The sequence below is a fragment of the Lathamus discolor genome, chromosome 4 (assembly GCF_037157495.1).
Source record: "Lathamus discolor isolate bLatDis1 chromosome 4, bLatDis1.hap1, whole genome shotgun sequence".
Taxonomy (NCBI): domain Eukaryota; kingdom Metazoa; phylum Chordata; class Aves; order Psittaciformes; family Psittacidae; genus Lathamus; species Lathamus discolor.
Genome location: NC_088887.1, coordinates 49,538,130 through 49,544,129, shown reverse-complemented (window position 1 = coordinate 49,544,129; position 6,000 = coordinate 49,538,130).

Below are 6,000 nucleotides of genomic sequence, written 5' to 3'. Positions count from 1 at the left end.
GGAGCGGTGCCGTGGTGGTGCGAGAGCAGTGCAAGAAGAACCCAGCCAGAAAGGGCCAGGGAAGACCTGACAAGGGGTGGTGCTCAGTGCTACAGAGGACAGCAGCAAGTCCCGGGGCCACGCTGGGGCCAGCCTGGGAGTCCCGGGGCCACGCTGGGGCCACCCTGGGAGTGCAGAGGGCTGCCTCCCCCCGGATGCGGGGCACGAGGGCCACCTGCGTGGAGCACGAGCAGCTGCCTTTGGGCCACAGTAAGCCAAAGGAGCCCCATGAAGGGGCTGTGCTCGGCTGCGGAGGAAGGCAAAAAACCCCGGGGACGCTTGCGAGTCCAGCCTGGGGGGAAAAAAGCCTTCCCCCCCCAGCTGCAGGACACGAGGGGCCACCTTCGTGGAGCACGAGCACCAGGCGATAACACAGCCAGAATGGACCGGGGAGCCCTGACAAGTGGTCCTGCTCAGTGCTCAGAGGAAGGCAAAAAACCCCCAGGGACCGGTGCCAATCTGCCCCGGGGGAAAATTCCTTCCTGACCCCAGTGCTGGCGATCGGCTACTCCCTGAGCATGTGAGCAAGACCTGCTCCTGGTCCACGGGCTGGTTATGGCTCTAAGGGGACAAGGGGACGCTGGCACTGCCTTTTCTGCCTCCACCTGCAGCCATCTCAGGGGCTTCCAGCAACACCAAAATGCCATTCTTCTGATGACTCCTTGGAGCAAGAATCCTTCCCGTGTTTGGCACTGGGAGCTCCAGAGCACTGGCGGAGGGCGCTGGGCCATCTCTGCATCCTTTTTCTTCTGCTTGCTGCCACTCTCTCCCCAGGAGATGAGGACGGCAAGCTCCCCGACGACAGAAGCAGGATTTCCTTCATTCCTTGCCTTCCTTGCCTTCCTTGCCTTCTTTTCCTTCCTTCTTTTCCTTATTTTCCTTCCTTTCCTTCCTTCCTTTCCTTTCTTTCCTTCCTTTCCTTCTTTCCATCCATCCGATGAGCGTTGAGCGTTGCCCCTCCAGGAGCTGGAACCGCAGCCCCGAAGCTCCCGCAGCTTCGTGCGTCTTCAAGTGCTCCCCCCATCAACCCCGTCCCCCTCCCAGGAATTCCCCCGCTGCCTCCAGGGCTTCCTCTCGGATGCCCCCAGGCTGGCAGCTCTGTCGTGGTGGCAGCGCCGGCCACTCTGGCAGTGGGACAGGGGAGGGCGCTGGACTTATAGTGCCCCAGAGCATTGTGATGCTGCGTTGCCGGGTGGTGGCACTATGACGTGGCAGTGACGGGGCCCCCGCAGCCCTGCCCACTGCAGCCCTGCTGCTGCTGCTGCCCCTTCGCCCAGCATCCCTTGGAGAAAGGCTTTTGGGCTGCCGGCCCTGTGGCAGTGCCCGTGCCCAGGAGGCCCAGGCAATGTCCCTGCCCATGATGGCCACGCACTGAGCTGTCCCTGTAAATCGATCTGTATGTTCAGACCGTATCAATAAAGGCTTTTATAGCACGTACAGTCATTTGACTGTGGCCATCCCAGAGGTGAAAGAAAGGGATTTGGGTTCCCTCTGCACGAACTTTGCAGAAACGGAGAGAGCATGCAGCATTTCCTCACCACTCCTTATCAATACGCCAAGCGGCATTTGCTACTACACTGCTTATGGTGAGGTCCTCTTCTTGGAAAGAAGAATTTAAGGAATCTCTTCTGGTTTTGTGTCCTGCTTTAAGCCCAGCCGGTAACTCAGAACCGGGCAGCCGCTCCCTCCCTTCCCTGCCTCTTCCTCCCCCTGCTCCCAGAGGGATGGGGAGGAGAATGGAAAGAATGTAACTCCCACGGGTCGAGATAGGAGCAGTCCAGTAACTCAGGTATAACACAAAACCACTGCTGCTACCGCCAATAATAATAAGGAGAAGAGAGATAGAAAGGGGAGAGGATACAACTGCTCAGCACCCGCCGACCGATACCCAGCCCGACCCGAGCAGCGATCTTGCCATTGCGGGTAACTCCCCCCAGTTCCTGTGGCGGGCATGCCGTGCTGTGGTATGGAATAGCCCTTTGCTTAGTTTGGGTCAGGTGTCCTTGTCTCGGCTTCTTCCTGGCTTATTCCATTCCATTCCATTCCCTGCACTCACAATGAGTTGTACAATGAGGAGAACATTATTTACCTGAAATGCCAAGGGAATTTCAGCACCAAAACACTCTCAAAGACACATATCAGAGTGGTTACAGGTAGAATGAGTATTTATTTAGAAATGAAGTTATTATTTCAATTGTCTTGGTTTAGTTTAGTTTAGCTTAGTTTAGTTAATTTTAGCCTGGCTTAGTTTAGACCCTTCAGTTTAGGTGGAAAAAACCTCCCTTGCAGCCCAACAAAGGCAAGCTGGGGCAGGAGCGGTGCCGTGGTGGTGCGAGAGCAGTGCAAGAAGAACCCAGCCAGAAAGGGCCAGGGAAGACCTGACAAGGGGTGGTGCTCAGTGCTACAGAGGACAGCAGCAAGTCCCGGGCACTGGAATGGGTTGCACAGTCAAGTTGTGAGTGCTCCATCCCTGGCAGCCTTCAAGGACAGGTTGGACAGAGCTTTGGGTGGGATGGTTTAGTGTGAAATGTCCCTGCCCATGGCAGGGGGTTGGAAGTATATGATCTTAAGTTCCTTTCCAACCCTACGTATTCTATTATTCTATATTGTATTTTTTATGTTCTGTGTCTGTTATTAAGCCAAGTGTACAATAAGGTCAATATGAGCATTCAGAGCTTCTTTCTAAAAATCAAGCTACTAGGGAAAGAGTATAAGTCACAGATTCTTTCAATAAAATTACTAAAAGCTGACCTCTAGCTAAAAAAATACCATGCTTACTGAGAAGGTAGTGTGCATTACTGAGGTACTTTGCATTAGAATAGTTCACTTTGTTTTGCATTGAGATGAAAATAGTAAGATACTACTTCAGGAACAGAATTCTTTTGATTTCTGCATTTACACAGGTACTCCCCTGGTCAAGTGGCAGGCAAAATATGCTGCAATACGCATGACTTAAAACCGTAAGATAAAAACTGAAATCATATATTCTTCAGCATTTTGGTTAAATAATCACAACTGAAACACTGTGTTTGGATAACTAAATATAAATCATGTACTTGGAGAAAAGTAGGGACATCATTGTGGGAAAATAACCCCAGTGAAACCATCAGCATTAGGTGATACATGATTAATGCCCATGGGAACCTGTGATTTCAGCTCTATTCCTGCTGAAGTCGTAATTACTGTCATTCATAGGATGGTGATCGTACTTATCTTCTGTCAATTCATGGGCAGACTTTGGATGGAACAGTGAAAGACAGCCCCATTCCTACATCCAACCTGACAGCCACACAGACTCTCCAGCCTAGATAAGAATTCATAATCTAATGTAAGTGATCACAAATGTGAATTTATACCCATAATGCATATTTTCAAAAAGAGGCATGGGGTCTTCAAATCCAGAAGTTGCTCTCGGTGATTATATCAGACTGTGGTGATAAACAAACAAAAAAAGAACCCTGACAAACATGGAAGAGTGCTGGTCTATCTCATACCATTTCTTCTTGCAATTGTGTTGAAAAATGTACATACCTACAATGTTACATGATTTTCTCTGTTGTTAATTTAACTTATACAACTGATTTGGGGTGATTAAAGAAGCCAGCACATATTACTTGCATTTGGACACACCTGTATGATCTGATCATTAGGAAATTTCATTCTACTTTGGAAAAAGAGAGATTTTGCCACCCCCACCCCCCCCCAAAATTTGCCCCATCTGTATGTTTACAAAGCTTATGTACTAAAAATTCACATTCAAATCTAGATTAAAAATTGTAGTAGTATACTAACATATCTAATGAGTGCTGAATTTTCTTAAATGAGGGTGAGAAGAGTCAAAGCTTGAACAGAGGCTTAAAATGTTGCAGGCAGCATTAAAATCCATTGCCAATAAGTAGAGTTGAATTAAGAATGAACCTTAATTGCAGAAATCTTGGAAAAAAAATAAGCGAACATATTCACAATCAGTGATGAAGTACTCATGAAGGGCGTGGGGAGGAAATGTTTGGGGTTTTTTTCCCCCCGGTATGTCACAATTACTTGCTAGAGTGCCTGAAGCACTTGAAAGCTTCATCAAGGTATGCTCTGCATCAGGGACATGACTTCTCTGTAGATCATCTGATTTAGCAGAGCTATATCCCTTGGAAAAGAAACTATACTTGTTTCTGACACTATAAAGAACAGCAAAGTTACTTTTTTCATTTAGAAGTTACTGCCTTTTTGGTCTTCAGCATTTTAATCACTGGGATGAGAGGGGGAGGGAAACATGAAGGCTCTCAAAGTGCACCATCCCTAGTGCCTGTGAGGAGGGAATAGCACAGGCTGTACAGAAACAGCAGATTCCCATTAACCATGAATTTTGGAAGATTTTGGCAGCTTCCACTTTTCCCCTCATGCTTGAGAACATTTCAAAGACAGGATTACAAAAGAAGACATCACATGTTCAGTTCAAAATCATAACTGGCGCTCTGAGAGGAAAGGGGGCAAGTTTCAAGGCAGCACATACTGTTTTGAAGGACTTACTACAAAGCACTTACCTTTATACCTCTCTGCATAGGTAAGAATTGCAGCTGGCAAATGATTCCCCACCTCTCCACTCAGACAATAAGAAGAGGAATTTGTTGGCCTCACACTGCTTAACTGACCTGTGCATCTGATCTAAATACCACAGTTAAGCAACAAAGTTTTATGAACGTAGGGCTTTGAGCATGAACTGGATTGCTACAAACCTGACACTTTGGCAGTCTTTGTTCTAACCAAATGATTTATGGATGTGCCACTGTCATCTTGCGCCTACAAATTATGAATTTCTCAATGCAGTCAAGGGGTAAGTCACATTCCAGAAACCCGAGGTCACAGGAAAGGCCATAGTAGTATCACCTCTTCTAAGTAATAATTAGTGTGACTAAACATCAGCCTTAAACCTCCTACTCTTTTGCCTTTTCCCTGGGAGGGCTTCATTCAGCTTTTCTCTTGGCTAGAAACCCCTGCTATGTATTGACCAAGGTGATCACCTTGTTCCTACCCAATGGCATGCCTAGAGTGCAGAGAAAAGAGTACTGAAAAAAAACACCCTAAGCAAAATCTGAAAGAAACTAAACCCAGCAACAAAATAATGCTTAAACTTTTACATCTATTCAAGATTTAAAATCTTTACATCAACACTTACCTTCCACTTGTTTACAACTTCATCTCTCTCAGGGAAGCAGAGAAGGGGAGAGAAGGAAACTATGACTATTTGGATACTCCTTTTGCTTACCCTATCATCTTTGCTCATAGTATCTAAAGAATAACTCAAACATGCTTGCGTTATTATTTTGTCTTAGCAAAGCCAGCATGATTCAGAAGAGAGCAGTCATAAGACTGTCACAGTCCCCAAACTGCCAAACGCTGTGGGAAAACGAAACTCAGTAGCTGAGGGAGACGGCTTAACTCTCATTATCATAAGCAACTTAGCAGCCCATTGGTTGATCCGAAATATGCAAGTACCCACACAAACTTAACTGTCGATTGCTAAGCAAGAGACTGTTCTGGAGCAGACAGGTTTCTCCTGCTTGAAAACAACAGAAAAAAAGTCACTACAAGTAAATTTATTTATTATACCAAATTGGCTGGAAACCCAGAGTTCTTCGACACCAAATCCCACTTCTTAGGTCCTTAAATCATGTTGACTTCAAAAGGGCCAAGACAGACATGAGTGCATTTAGGCATGACAGCTCATGCTTCCTATGCCAGACTTCCCTTCTGCACCCCAGTCTTTCAAAGCAGGTGCAAACAGGGCCATGACAAAGTACACATCTACATGCTGATCACTGCCCTGGCCAGAGGACTGAAGCTATTCCTCTAGATACCTGACAGAAACCACTGACATCTGCTAGTTTTCAGAATTCAAAAGTACAATTACTTGACCCTTTGCAGTCAAGACAAATTGGCTTTGGGCATAATTTTATCATGTTGTTA